Below are 16,067 nucleotides of genomic sequence, written 5' to 3'. Positions count from 1 at the left end.
AAAGAAAGAAAGAAAGAAAGAAAAAGAAAAGTCTAAGAAAAAGAATCACATCTTAGTTTCATGTATGGTCTCCATGTGCCCACTAATCCAAGAGTCTAGGTAGAGAGACAAAAAAGGGAAACTACTTCTGATTCTAATTACTTTCTATTTCCTTAGCAGAGGTCCCTCAAAAAAAAAAAAGTAAAATTAATATTTTTAGCTTATATAGTATTATTAGTTTATACTAGCAAATGAGTTTATATTAGCAAAGTGTATATTTAATATTAATTTTTTAATAAAAGGTCATTCATTCTTTAGGAAGTCAAACTAAAACCCAAGGAAAAGAAAAATAAAGATCATTACATAAAACTTAGCAACCAAAGCTCCTAAATGAAATAGCACTATTCAAAAATCAGAACTCCTGACCATTTAGAAATGCATTTTTTAAATATCTGTGAAAGATCCCATTTCTAATTTGTTTTCCAAATCCCATGCATATTTCAGATGTTGGGGGTGAGGAGGAAGAAATTTTCCAAATATTTAATATGAATTCCACCCCCACCTTCATTTTCCCTCATATTAAAACCAAGGCACAATGATGCCTTTATCAAAGTAAAAGAAGCAAAACAAAACACAGATTTGAGAGACAGTACATCCTAAGTTTTTAAATCTTTCTCTTTGGAAACCCAAAAACAGTGAGAGCAAGAGAGAGAATTGAACCAAGGAATCAAAACAAATACCAGTATTTAAAAATATATATATATATATAGGCCCAGCCAAGTGGCTCAGTTGGTTAAGAGCTTGCTCAAGAGTTTGAGCTCTGAGCAACAGCGGTTCGAGTCCCGGCCCGAGCTGAGCAGCTGCTGAGCTACCAACAGGTGGCAGATTGGCTCAGTTAAAATAAATAAATAAAATTAAATTAAAATTAAAATATACATATATTAATTAAATCTTAAGATGTTACTAATAGATTTTATTCATGAAGAAGCTGTTCAACTTTCATTTTTTTATTAATACAGAAGCATATTTCATTTTTCATTGATTTCTATAATAACTCAGATTCGTATTTCCATATTGTCTCCTAGTAAATTAATTTCAATTCAAGAGATCGGCTAAATCAACAATCCCTGGCAATCAGTCTCATCCTTCACATTCCAAGGCAAAGCGGTATTAGGAAGAAGGATTAATGTCATTAACACCTACACATGCAGCACCAAGTAAAAGAGACTTCCTAGCCATGAGACAAGTGAAATCTCATATGCAGGAAAAGAATCTGTGAACAATGAGAGTCGAAGACTTAAGACCAAAGTTACTAATCTGCCACTTCATATTCAGCATCATTGAAAAGGCTTTTAAGAACTTTATCTTAAATAAGAACTTTATTTTAAAAAACTTTATCAATTTTTTTATACTCAGTCACCATAGAATTAGATCTGCCCATATTACCAAACAGTGGGTTTCTTTTTAATTTTGTAGATGCTAAAATTTTAGAAGGTTATTTATGACGTCTTGGGCCAAAGAAACCCAAATGGTACCATATTGCACCATTTAACCAGTACTGACTCACATAAATTATTCTGCTAAGTACAGGCAGCTTTCACACTTCTGTCTGACAGGTTTTATTCTTGAGAAAAGTGTTGGAAGTCAAAAAATATTTCAGCAAGATGTGATTTTCCCGTAGAAACATTGTTCTAATTAGATGTTTAGTTTCCTGATTAATACCCTTAAAAACATAAAATTACTACTACAAATACCATATTTAATCACCTATAAAAGATAGTTAAACATTTTCTTAAAACTGTTATTTATAGAGGACCAACTAATAAAATTTTATTTAATGCTATTTTTAAAAGTGTATTCTTCTTCTTTCTTCCCATCCTCCAACAGCAGTAAACTACAATGTATGGAAATACTATCTTCATCATGAAGCATCTACCAAGGTGCCTGGTATACAAGAGATGCTCACTACATGAGTTAAACAAATTGCCAAATGAATTAATAATGACTTTGCGCGAAACTACTGCAAGGATGAGTGTTTTAATGCCCTCCCCTTTTTCAATTGCCCCACCTTGCCCCAACAAATACATTTCGTCGTATTAGAAATCACTTGGTTTCTCCTGCAGAGGCTGCAATGTGTTCCTATCTGACTTGAGAGTAGTAACCTAGGTATACTGAATGAGAATAGGACCTGCAGGAGAATAAGGAAAACCATACCATCTACCAACGGAAGGGCCAATCTTCTTCTTTTTTAAAAAAAATTTTTTTATTTTATTGGGGAACAGCCATGGTCATTGGTTACACATTGCTTTCATGCTACAATGGCAGAGTTGATTCTTTTAAGGAGGGCACAACTCACAGTGGCCCATGCAGGGATCGAACTAGTGGCTTTGATGTTATCAGCATGACATTCTAATCAGCTGAGCTAACCGGTCACCCCTGGAGGGTCAATCTTCTACATTTTCAGCTTTACTCCCAATGTTTCTCTTTAGTCAGAGCCTGGCTTTTCTCTGCCATGTTCCCCTCACCCTTACACCAAGGCAGCATTACTCGAAGTGTAATCTGCGAATCGATCATTTCCAATCCATGACATCATAAATGACAGGAATGGAGAATAAACATTTAGAAAGCTTTACAGCCATTTGACATTGCCACCATATCCAAGCACGTGATCAATGGACTTGACTCACTTGTTTAGGTGTTGACCAACTGGCCTGGGCAAGTTACATGTGATGCCAATTGTGTACTAATCATGTATACTCAGTATTATGGTGGATAAAGTGACATGTACATTATTACAATGGGCTAAAAATTAAAAAAAAAAATGCCCTTCACCACAAGTTTGAGAAGCCCTGCATAAAGAGCATAGGCATTGGAGTCAGACAGACCCAGGAATGAGACCTTTTGCTTTATCACTCACCTAATTCTGTGACCTGAGCAAGTTACTTAACCACTCTGAACCGAGTCTCTTATTTGAGCAGATTTGGATGCAGGAGGCTGTGTCTCTGTGAAATGAGCGACATCCTCCTCATGTCGTGAAATGGGCGACAATTTCATTATGTGTTCAATACAAGGGTCAATCACATCCATGAACATGCTTCAGATGTGGTTTGTTCCACAGCTGTGTGAACAAACTGATAGTTGTTTGGGGCATAAGTTATCCTACAATAACACAGTGAGTGTCCCAGCGTTTTCTCGTTACCCCAGGTAGGAAATAGTTTGGCAACCAACTCTGTGCGCAATGAACTGGATGTGGGTATGCTAATCCTGTGGTCACTGCAGAGCTCAGACTTAACCGCATGTGACAATTCACTCTGGGCCACTGTGAAAGCAAAAACTTCTCGACCTCATCCAACAACAGCTGAAGATCTAAAAACAGCTTTCTGGGATGGCTTTAATGACTTACAGTCATAAACAAAGACGATGTCCAGGAGAACAAGAGAGAAAAAAAAGTAACTTATGTGGAGAATAAAGAGAAATACACAGATGACTTCTAACCAGCATGCAGAAAGCCTTTCTGACCACTCTGTAAATGAAAAACAAAAACCTTCTCTCATGATTGTGAAGCCCAACTGCAACACCCCAAGCACAATATCTGGCAAAAGTAGACAGCAAATAAATGTTCCCTTCTGACCCTTCTCTGCAGTTTTTGCCTGTAAAATTATATTGATACTTTCATTCTTCCTTCCAAGTTAATGGCATTAGAGTTTCCTTTGTATTTGTTATGATTGTCATCTGAATGGAAACCTAACAGTCTGTCGGTGACACTACTCGCACCAGTTCTGAAATTTTTCACCCTCAATCTGTAGGACTCTCAGTAAAGGCCCTTGAGAGGTTAAAAACAGGAAAGTGCCCTAACCAGGACTGACTTATAACATCAGTCATCAAGCTCAGGCTCCTTGCACACTCCTGGCTCCTGTTACACGGCTGGAGCGAGGGGTCACTTGGGTCACATAGGACCTTACAAGGTTTCTGAGGAGAATAATAGTTTTTCTGTATCGCTTCCTTATGAAAAGCAACTGATCAACACTACTGTCTAGACACGCAAAGATGTTTTTCATGGACACAAACTAGGAGTTTTTGTTGTTGCTTTTTTTTAAGTAAGAAATGGATTTACATTTATTCTAAAGCATGCACACAGCTACAGTGGTCCTGGAAATCCTTCTTAAGCGAAAATTGCTGTGTCAGGCTCATGTTCAAAAATAACAAAGAGTGTAAATAAAGAGATCTGAGCTCTGTGACGATATTTGACATGTTACCTAGGGGACTCTGGAGACGGATTTCATTTTTAGATAAAATAATTTGTTTTTCAGATAGGAAATGTAGAAGACCAGACAGAAACCATGTATTTTTTACCCTAATTTTCCACTGTCTATCTCCTTCATGGATTTTTTTCCTACCAGCTCCACACTTCCAATATATACCTGGATACTGACCAAATCTGAGTTTGCCATCCTCCACAAACAAAGCACTGAAACACATATTCAAGTTCCTTGAGAATGTCCAAAGCTTATGCCCCAAAATTTAGCAATGTCTGAATTCCATTTCCAGCTATGAAAGCATCTCTCACACAGATTGCCCTGGCGCCATTATTTTAATTACTTTACATGCTGCCTCTACAATCCTGATGATAAAATGGAAAAGCTGTTTTGTTGGAACTTGTGCTGCAAATAGCACAATGACAATGTTAGGAAAATATCTCTCGCCGTATTAACTGGCTCACAAAGATTATTCTTAACAAAGCTATCCCCAACATATGGATAGTATTGCTGAATGACCCAGACTCATGAGCAGGCCCTGAGTAAGTCTTCAACCCCAATCTGCCAGAACTGCCCACCTTTCCTAAAAGAGAAAGCCCAAGCAGAAGTGAGCTGGAGGTGTGCCCACATCCAGGCAGCTGTTCCGTGTTGCCACACAGATGGAGACGTGCAAAGAGTAAGCAAGGCTGGTGTCCAGGCATCCAGATCTAGGTGAGGAAACAAGAGGCTTGAACCACCATCACCAACGTCACCTCCAAAGATGGATTCCTGGCATCCCAATTTAGAAATCAGAATGTATTTTTTTTAATAGAAAAACAAAGTATGAAGAATTTTTCTTGTGGCTCTATGACCTTTCCCACCAAGGGAAATTACAACAACTGAATTTGTAAAAAAAGCTGTAAATGAATTAAAGATTGCCTGTACTATTAAGAGTAAATATAGTAAACTGGTTATTTGCTAAGAAGTCAATTAAAGTCTTCAAAAGCAAGGGTGAGTGGATCATTTCCTCATGTAACGGCGACTGTTTTCATATTATTTCTAGGCAGCATCACATCAGTAAGTTGCTACAGTATAGAACTTTTCAGATAGGATTTTTGGAGCATTTGAAAGCTTACTCTGTATATAGAGGTTCTACTTGATACGTTCTGCTTGATATATTTTGATGTAAGACCATGCTCTTGCATGATGTTCTCAGAGACCTTCTCTGTGGCTCTGAAAGAACTGAGTTCTAATGGTGGCTTAATCATTAGCCATTCGATCTGGACCAATTTACTGAACTTCACTCCCTACCCCTCAATGTTCTTATCAAACAGACAGAAATAATATCTTAGTAGGAGAATAAATGGGATAAAAAGAATAAAGCCAATTCTAGCTTTATTCTGCACTCACATGAACAAAAAATTGTAGTATGTTTCCAAGTGACTTTGTCTGGCGGTGAGATGGATGAGTTAGTTTCCTACTGCTGCTAGAACAAATTACCACATTAAGTTTAGTGGCTTCAAACAACACACATTTATTCTCTTACAGTTCTGGAGGTCAGAAATCTAATACCAAGGAGTTGGCAAAGTTTCATTCCTTCTCCAGGCTTCTCAGGAGCTTTCCTTTCCTTATCCAGCTTTCAGAGGCCACCTGCATTCTTAGCTCATACCCCTTCTTCCATCTTCAAAGTGTATCACTCCAACATCTGGTTCCACCATCCTCTCTCCTTTTTCTCTTCTGGTATCCTGTTCCCCTGTTCTAAGGCCCCTGTGATTACAGTGGGTCCACTCAGACAATCTAGGATAACCTCCCCAGCTCAAAATCCTTAACTTAATCTCATTTGCAAAGTCTCTTTTGCCATGTAAAATAGCATGTTCAGAGGTTCCAAGGGTTAGAACATAAACATATTTGGAGGGCGGGGGGCATTATTCAGACTACCAGTAGGAGGGAGACCTAATTGTAGACAAATCTGTCAAATATTTAGTCCAATACAAAAAATTAAATAGTTCCTTTAGGCCTAGTTTTTTTAGGCATCACGATCAGTTGCTCAGATTGCTTACCCTCCTCCCGCTTATCTCCAAGATAGTAATTAGGTACATGGGGAGACGGGGTACGTCTCCATTATTATGGTGACATGGGAGACGGAGAACACAAATCAAATGGTGTCCTCTGGCTCCTGGCTCCCTCTGCAGCCAAGTGGCTAGTCTGGGCTGCTGCGAGGCCTGGGCACTATGGCAATGCGACTGGCTAGACCTCCAACCCTGGATATTTTTGAGGGTACCTGCTGCTGACATCCACAGCTGGTGGTCAGGGCTTCGGGTTGCCACTGGCCGGCCTCCAGGGGTGCTCCAGCCAGCTCTGCGTCTCATGTCCCCCCCAGTTCCCAGTGAACCTAAGCCCACTGCTTCTGAACTCAGCTACCTTCTGAGTCCTCCCTTGAAAGAATTCAAGAACTTCTGCTCCTTCTGCCACCACACAGGAGCTGACAGAGGGTTGTAAGTGCACCGGAGGCCTCTCTTTCCTTGACCTTGTCATTTTAGACTCTCACGTTACTGTGCACCCCTTCCGAGCTGGCAGGAAGTTACTCCATGTACCATTCTCCACCCAGAACCCTAAACAGAAAGTCAGACAAAACTTGCCTCCGCCTTTGGCATTTCCATCTGCCAGAACAAACCCCTCTGCCCTCAGTACTCTCCTCCACCTGTCTAATTTTAGCCATCAATTTCTTTCTTCCCTTTAGGCCCAGGCCTCTCTATCCATCAAGAGGTAGTGTCTATTTCCCCTACCCTTGAATCTGGACTTCATTCTGTAACTTCCTTCGACCAATAGGATATGGTGGGAATAACGTTCTGGATTTGCATGATTATAAACAGGACTGGTAGCTTCTGCTTTCTCTCCCTTGAAAGACACCACTTGAGGAAATTCAAGTACCCAGAGACCACCATGCTATAAGGGAGCCTTAAACTAGCCAGGTAGATAGGCTGTAAGGAGAACGAACCACTGAGGTACCAAACATATGGGAGATTTCTTGGACCTTCCAGTACAGCCTTGACACCAACTGAATACAATGACTTGCCAACACCACATAGCACAGAACTGCCTAGCTGAGACTAAACTCAGAGAATCTTGAGAAATGATAAATTGTTGTCATTTTAAGCCATTAAGTTTGGAGTCATTTCTTAGACAGTAACAGGTAACTAAAACAGAAAAAAAAGGCAGAAAAACAAACCATATAAATCTATTAAAGTGTTTCCTAAAAAATGTAATCACAGGGCCGGCCGAGTGGTGCGATGGTTAAGAGCTGGCTTGGGACGCCAGAGGGCCCCGGTTCGGATCCCACATATGAGGGCCAGTGACACTGCCCTCCACAGCTAAGATGCTGAACAGCAGCTCGACTTGGAGCTGAGCTGCCGTGGGTTGCGCGGCGACAGCGTAGGCTGCAGCCCCTGTGGCAGTGTGTTGCCATGGGCTACCACGTGTAGCCAGCAGCCAGCGTGAGCGGCCAGCAGCTGCAGTGAGAGGCCATCCAGAAGCCGGCGACTGATGTGCCTCACCCAGGAAGAGCGCAATGAAGGTGCCAACTTGGGCCAGTGAAGCAACGTCTTCCACAACTAGACTGAAGAACAAAAAACAACAGCAACTTGTCTGTTCCCCTTCCCCCAATTCCCCATCACTGTTCCCATCCCCCCAATTCCCCAATTAAAAAAAAAATGTAATCACAGAGACACAGTAGTAAGATATATACAAAATGACAAAAATATGGAAAGCAGCCATTTCAACAGAATGCCCACTCATTCGCAAAAGTTCTGTTATGCTTTATTTTATAATTAAATACCCTCATTTAATTCATCTGTAGCCAAAGGACCACTTGCCCCACTTTTTTCTTCCCAAATTAGCATGCAGGGGTTTCCCTCATGATTAAGAGAATGTGATATGCAAAGTCACTGGACCACTGTCTTGTATAAAAAACCAAAGTCTTTTGACATCAGTGAGAAAATTCCTCAAGAATGCAGAGGACATAATGCCAATTGTTAAGTGTGAAATTCCAGGGTATTAACCCTTTGAAAGATGCTGTCTGGTTCACTTTTATTTGGGGTTGATCAAAAGGACCGTGAAACTAGATTAGAAAATTATGCACCAGCTCCACCGCCTTTTTCCACTTAAAAAAAAAATTATAATAAGACCTTGGTCCTTTTAATATCTCCCAAATGTCCTGTATTTTAGCAACCAGGTTTGAAGTCATGAAAGATCACTACCATTTAAGAATGATGTCCAGCCACGTCAGCCTCATCAAAGTATTGTCACCTAGTCCTTAACATTTACCTTAGGAAATGTTTTTAAGTGGAAAACTGACAGCAAAGTCATGCCCAAAGGATACTGTTCCAAACAAGGATAGAGGACCCCTGGATTTACTTACTCAACCAATTTATTTAGAAAGTTGTCAAGGGTGAGAAAAATGAGGGAGTGATTTAGACAGGAAGGTGCAGCCTATTTGTTTTTCTCGTTTCCATTTTTACCCTGTCTCCTCATTACCAACCCTTCCATTATGGATGCAGAGGAGGGGCCCACAGTTATACAAAATCTGAAGTTACAAAAGACAGGCTTCCTGATCTCAAAACTCCCTGTCAGGAACCAAGAGCAGCACCACACATATTTTAAAGTCCTCCACACAAGCAAGTTTCCACTGTACAAAACAGCAACAATACGCTGTTAGTTTTAGTTGCCACAATTCGTCTCCTCAAAGCAGTGTTCACACAGCATTCATCAGCAAGGAATCTATAACCTCTCTATTTTGAACTCAAACTTCTCTGTACAATAGAGCTCAGTGAGGAAAACCACGCTAATTTGAAGATAAACAGTCCTGGATTCCAATTCCAGAAATAGTGCTCGTTAGCATTTCCTATGTTGCCTAGGGTGGATTACTTAACTTTCTAGGCTGAATTTCTTCATCTGTGTTATACAAAGAGTACTCATAGCTACCTTACAGGGCTGAGGGAACATTAACGATGATTTCATATGAAAAAAGAAAACTTTAATTACAAGCTGGGCACAGAGTCAATTAGTATTAGCTATTATTATTAAAGTTTTTGTTGTCTTTTCCTGTAGTATTGGCACCAATCCCCTCAGCCCTTAATCACTGCTCCACTAAAGTAATCACTCAAAACTCAAAAGAGCATGAGGAAAAGATTTATAAGTTAAGCAAGGAAGTTAACGGGACTCAGTCTGTATGGAATCTAACAAGATTGATGAGTGAGGAGAAATGGGAAGAGAAAACAGACACACGTCGTAATTAAGTAAGATTTTTACTAAGTCATCTGTAACTATGACTCTAAGAGAATTCAAAGTTTTGGGGTTTTCTTTTTTTTGGGGGGACACCAATTCAGCTATATGCTTTTCAGCTCCTTGATTTATTCCTATGAGATAAAATGCGATGAAATCCTTTGAAAACCCGTAAGCCTTGTGCCAATAGGGAATATTTATTGGGTGCTTATTACATGTCAGACATTGTTGGCATTTTAAATAAACCATATTTTTAACTGTCACAACCCTCTGAAACAGTTCTAATGTCTTCATCTTACTGAGAAGGAAACTCAGATTTAAAGAGATTAAGCAAATTGCCCAAGGTTCTACAGATAGCGAAAGGCTGGCCAAGATTTCAATGTGTCTATAGACCCTATACGTTTGCTCTAGTAGGAGGAGGTGGTATGTCTCCAAGCTTTGAGACCTTCCTCTGAATTTTGCAGAGACGAACAGGAAATGGATTACACAATCATTTTTCATTTCATGTCTAGACTCTAGGAAACAACCCATAACACACTAGGAAGCAGACAAGAAGCATGGGGTTGTGAACCCAGCACTGAAAATGCCTCTGAGGAGGACGGAGTAATAACAATCTGGACATTCAGTTGCAGTTTAGAAGGTCAGCAACAACTTCAGACAGATGTCTGATATTTTAAATGACAAATTTGCTTGTGTATTGTGCAAAATTGCTACACTTTGAGTTATGAAGCCATAATGCTGGTTTATTTCCAATTTCAGCACTGATGAACACATAGAAAAAAAATTTAAAGACCAATTGGCTTTCAATGGAATTTTGTCTGCATTTTCAGCCAGCATGTAATAAAGAAGTTATTCTCCTTAGGCACATTTAATTTTTAGACTGTTAAAGCATGGCAAAAACACAAAAACTGTGTGTTTCATAAAGATTCAAAGGAGGACCACCAAATTATGTAAAATTAAGTAAAACGAATTTTTCTTAACCAGATTTAAGTTCTGAAGATTATTTCATAGCTACAATATTTGTAACTTTTGGAAAATATAAAAACTGGAGAAATGGGATCATAAAGAAGACATTTCCAATCTCTTTTAATACAGTCATTTTAAAGCTATTTTAGCTGCATCATTAGGCTTTGGACATTCCTATACAACGCTCTTTCCAAAAAAAATAATTTATCTAGTACTAGGACACAATATTAATTTTTGTGTCCCTAGCATCCATTATAGTCTCTGGTTTATGTAAAGCCTATAGTAGGCAGTTAGTGCCGTTCACCAAATATTTCTGATTCTCCTCCCTCCAAGAACATGATAAGATTATGCTTTCCTGCCCCCTTGAAGTTAGGCAGGGCCATTTGACTTGGCTTGGCTTGCCTTTGTTTACTGGACAATGACTTGTGAATGGAAGTAATATTATTTATAGGCCAAATCCCACAAAATGCAGTGCATAATTCCCTGTTTCCTTCCCTTCACCATAGTCACTGGCAACATTCCTGATGGGGAAGAGTCCACTAAACTTCATCCACAAGTGAGGTCTACATGGATATGTAAAATAAACAATAATGAAAACTTGTTGTTTTAAGCCACTGAGATTTGACTGTTGTTTGTTACTGCAGCATAACCTAGCACAGCCTAACTAATTTTTTATCTGAATAAAACTTTAATGAAGAAAAATCAAGAAAGATTATAGGTGATATAATCATTCCTGCTGAACTCATTGTCCTTTTTTCATAATTCTTTACAGGTTCAAATCTGAAAACACTGTGCTTACCACAACCTGATACAAATATTAACACAACCAAGTTGAATATTTGTTTGAATAGAGAGAGCATCATGCTGCCAATGCCACTCTTGTCAGCATCACCTCTTAAAGATACTGACACCTGTAAAGAGCAGCCTGTTTGTGTAACTTAGGCCAGAATAATAGGTTCCTTCCTCAGACATGAGTACCCTTCACTCAAAGGCTAAAAACAGTACATTTATATTCAAATAACCCAGGGGTCAGAGCTCTAGAAGAAAAAAAAATGCTTTGTAGAATAGGAATATTTAAAACACAGATGGACTATAATATCGAAAATATGTTATAAAGTTAGGCAGAAAGAATTCAGCACAGCCACTTAAGCACTCTTCCTTAGCTGGAACTCACCTGAAATATTTGCACCTGCTATTTATGTTGCTGCTGGTGTCTTAAGCACACCACTTTCTTCCTTCCCAGGCACAGAGATTTCAAGCAACAAGGGCCTTTCAAGTGCAACTTAGAAAGCAGACAAGAAGCATGGGGCTGTGAATCCAGCTTCTTGAGAAAAGACTTTTTTATTGTTTTATTGTTTTATTTTTATTTATTTATTTTTTAAGATTTTTATTGGGGAATTGGGGGATGGGAATAGCACTGGGGAATTGGGGGAAGGGGAACAGACAAGTTGCTGTCGTTTTGTTCTTCAGTCTAGTTGTGGAGGATGTTGCTTCACTGGCCCAAGTTGGCACCATTATTGTGCTCTTCCCTGGTGAGGCAGATCAGTTGCTGGTCTTCTGGATGGCCGCTCACGGCAGCTGCTGGCTGCTCAAGCTGGTTGCTGGTTACACATGGTAGCCCATGGCAACACACTGCCACAGGGGCTACAGCCTACACCGTCGCCAGCAACTCACGGCAGCCCAGCTCCAGGTAGAGCTGTTGTTCAGTATCTTAGCTGTAGAGGGCAGTGTCACTGGCCCTTATATGTGGGATCCGAACCGGGGCCCTCTGGCATCCCAAGCCAGCTCTTAACCAATGTGCCACTCGGCCAGCCTGAGAAAAGATTTTTTTAAAAAATGGAAATGGAACCAAATACTTGAGAGAGGCAAGGAAGAACATACGTAAGAAACCCATGAAAGTCTTAAGGCAGTAATGAGCAACTATCTTCATGAAGCAACTCAACTTCCATGACTCCCAGAGTCAGCCTTGCCCTCAATGATGCTCTTTCCTCATTCATGATCAGGAAATGGCTTAGATACCAGGTGTGAGCTCTATTATCTTTCGTTAATTCTATGTGAAACCACAGTCTACCTTCTGCTCCTACCGCTTCACTAAAAACAAAAGCCATGTCCATGGATATCTGGAGTTGGAACAAATCTAGACTATCTACATAGCCGGTTATCACTTTTTACTATGGTAAGGTTAAATAAGTTGCTTAAGGTTGCATATCTGAACAGTTAGAAGTCACTTAAGATCTCCAAATGGCCACCTTTTTGTCTACCTTTTAATTCCCCACTACTTGCTTTCTTTGCCTCTTTTATCCTTGCTGATTATCTCTTCTCATTTGAAATCAACCGCCTCCCTTGAAGTTCTTGACACTAATTTCTCATAGCACTTTCCCATCTCCAGTTCTTTTAAATTTATTTAACAGACAATTACATAGCAGTTACTATGTGTCAGGCACTGTTCTAAGTGCCTTAGAAATATTAACTAATTTAATCACCATAATACAGGGTAAGTACTATTATCCCTATTCTACAGGTAAGACAGGGAGAGATTAAGGAACTCACCCAAAGTCCACTGCTAGTAAAATGCAGACTCAGGATTCAAAGCCAAATAGACTGGCCTCATGGATCTGTTCTTTACCACTGCCCCATGCCATCTCTCTCCATTGCTCCATTCCATTCTCTCCTAAAGATTAGAAAGTCAACACTTCCTCTGCCCCGCCAAGATGTCACCTTTGAGAATCAATTCCACAGCAATCCAGCCATTGAGCTGTTAAGACCACCCAAGAAAAACTGCTTATTATTCCCCAGCACACATTTTGGAGAATTATTTTTTTCCCTCTAATTGCTGAAAACATGGAGAGAAAAAACCCTAGTAAACTATCCTTTTTTTCCAAATGGACTCACCATTTGGTGGGTAAACAAGGTGAGGAAACAAGCCTAAGCCCCAAGGAGCAGACAATGTGGTGTGAGTTAAAGGTAAAGCAACACTTGCACTGAATTCATCAGGAATGATTGATTGAAACTTCACTGGGCATCTCATTTGATTTGGACAATCTAAAGAAGGAAGGAGTCCTGTTGTGGTAAGATAACCTTAAGTCTGGCTTCTGTTTTATTTTTGTTATTTTTTTTGTAATTTGGGGGATTGTATGAGCAGGAGTGCAAAGGTCTTCTGGCACAAGTTCCTTTGTTAAAATCCAGAAAAACAAACAACATTGATGTTTTAGAACAGCCCACAGCTGCCCTGCTTTCAAACATTTTACCTTCCATTTATTTAAGGAAATGAGCCCACAAAGGCTTCCAGAATTGTGCTGGACCCAGTGAAGGCCACTGCTCCAGACCCGCTAATTTCTTGCACAAGACAAGGAGAGGGCAGTAGGGTAGGAGGCAGGAAATGACCGTGTGGATTGATAAATACAAAACTGCCCACTCTCTTGACCCTCAGGCAGAAGGAAAACAAAATCCATCATTTGTGAGCTTGGCAAAGGAAGCTTGACTTTGAAGACAAACTTCATGTGGTACTTAAAGCACGTATGACACGGCCTTCCTTTGAGTCAGAAGGAATGAACAGTGCATCCAGGAAGACCCCAGACAGTTTATGACAGAAAGAGGAAAGGAGCAGGAGGAGCAATGGAAAGTCTCCAAAAATTCAAATAGTCTCAAGCCATTAGTTACAAAACATGTCCTTCTCCAAACTTTCCAGGAAATGCTCAGATGTAAATAACTTAGCTCTGGCCACTTTCATTGATTATCAGGTGGACTCGGGATATACCAATGATCATTCATTCATTCATTCATTCACCCATTGTGAACCGGATGTCTCTTTCGTGCCCAGGAACTGTGCAAGAGGCGCTGGAGGTAGAGACTAACACATCACATCATCTGTGGCCTCAGGGAGTTGTGAATGAACTGAAATTTCACCAAACAAAAATCAAGCAGGTGTGCTTTTCTGTACCAAGAGTATAAATGAATGTATTTTTCCATAGCATCTGACCTTTTAGATGAAAACGAAACTAACAAGAATTGCTCAGTAACTGTGAACTGTAAACATGAGAGCCTAGATCTTCCCACTAATTTCAACAAGACTGAAGAAGTCTTGTTTACAAAGACCTGTTAAACTACACTCAGGAATAGGGAGGCTCTTTTAAGCAATGTTTCTGTGCCAAACCTAAGTCCAAAGGAGAGAGTCCTTGGTAGGAAATGTCAATGCTGTGTGGAAACAACTGCTGTACATATGGGCTCTTTATGCCCAAAAAACAATCCTTTCTGAATCTCTCAACTGAGAAAGGCAGTAATAGGTAGAGAATCTTCAAAAGACTAAGTTATCTGAATTACTCTAAGCTTATACTATTTCTAGAAAGTAAAACTGCCAGGATACAGTTATGATTCATAAATTGCACTCAAGTCTCCTATGAAATATCTATACAGAATAAATCTTTCACTATTATAAAGAAGAATGTAGAAAAACACTTCTTGTATACATACCATGAAAAGAACTAAGAATCACCTGGAATTTTATGAGAATCTTTTCACTTTCTCAGATTTTATAGTTAGACTTGGTTTCAGATCAAAACTGTTCACAGGCATAGAAATATCCCTAAAAACAGCAGCACCTCAGACATTCAGCTCTCAGCTGCCCAGAAATCCCAGTTCCCTGCAACAGCCATGAAACGAAAAGGTTAAGTGTCAGCATATGTGAGCAGAATCTCAGAAAAGCCTCTGATATGAAGAGCGAGTACGAGGCAATGTACTTATTAACCCATAGATACCGATTCTGTAGGGAAAAATAACTAAAAGTTGCTATAACTGGTTAAAAAGTAGCAGGTAGCAGAGGGAGCAGGTAACAGAAATAGAGATGGGTGGTGAGAAAGAGATCCCCTGAGAAAACTGAAAAGTGAGGGTGGAAACTGCCCATGGAAAGGGGAATGAGGCAGTAACAGATGAGGCTGAAACCATTCGTGAGATCACAACCCTTTACAGACATGAAGCCATTAGAAGGCCTTTATCTCCATGTGTTAAAACAAGTAAATTACTCTTTACAATCTGTTTCTTGTTCAAAATCTTTTTAAATGTTCAGAAGAAAAACAGATATGCTCTTCTAAGTTTAAGAAACCATTTGTTCCAGGCCAAACCCACATCATTGAAAGCAATGAACAATGTCATATTCCTTGAGCACTGATAGAAGAGAGGGACCAGGAGATTGACTATAGAACTTGGTGGCCAAGAAGAATATGTTTATCATTGAGAGCAGAGCTAATCAGGATCTGACACAGACACCCAGGGAGATGACCAAAGACAAATTTTCCTCTGACTTTCTCTTTGAGAGTGGAACATAAAAAGAAATACAGATTTCCTGCAGGAAACAGAAGACAAATGATATCGATAGCCACTCAGTCTACGTGACCCAGAGGAACCCAAGTTTTTAAAGGCAGATGGGGCAACAGCTAGCCCAGTATAAGCCGGGAGTAGCTGCAAAGAGTTACTGTGATCCATAATTCCAAAATCCCAAAAGTATATAAATTTGGTAAAAACTCAATTAATTACAACATTGGACCTAAACTTTCTGTTTTTCTTTTTTTTTTTTTTAAGATTTTTATTGGGGAATTGGGGGGCTGGGAACAG

At 39.7% G+C, this 16,067-nt stretch overlaps 1 protein-coding gene across 13 annotated transcripts in view; it reads right to left on the bottom strand.

Moving 5' to 3' along the window:
* The window catches only part of LIMCH1 (LIM and calponin homology domains 1), a 377,436-nt gene that overhangs the window by 290,622 nt on the left and 70,747 nt on the right, over nt 1-16,067 (bottom strand). The window lies entirely within an intron of this gene.

This window comes from Hipposideros armiger, unplaced genomic scaffold (assembly GCF_001890085.2).
Source record: "Hipposideros armiger isolate ML-2016 unplaced genomic scaffold, ASM189008v1 scaffold_53, whole genome shotgun sequence".
In the NCBI taxonomy this organism is placed as follows: Eukaryota; Metazoa; Chordata; class Mammalia; order Chiroptera; family Hipposideridae; genus Hipposideros; species Hipposideros armiger.
This window is presented reverse-complemented; position numbering and strand designations above follow the sequence as displayed.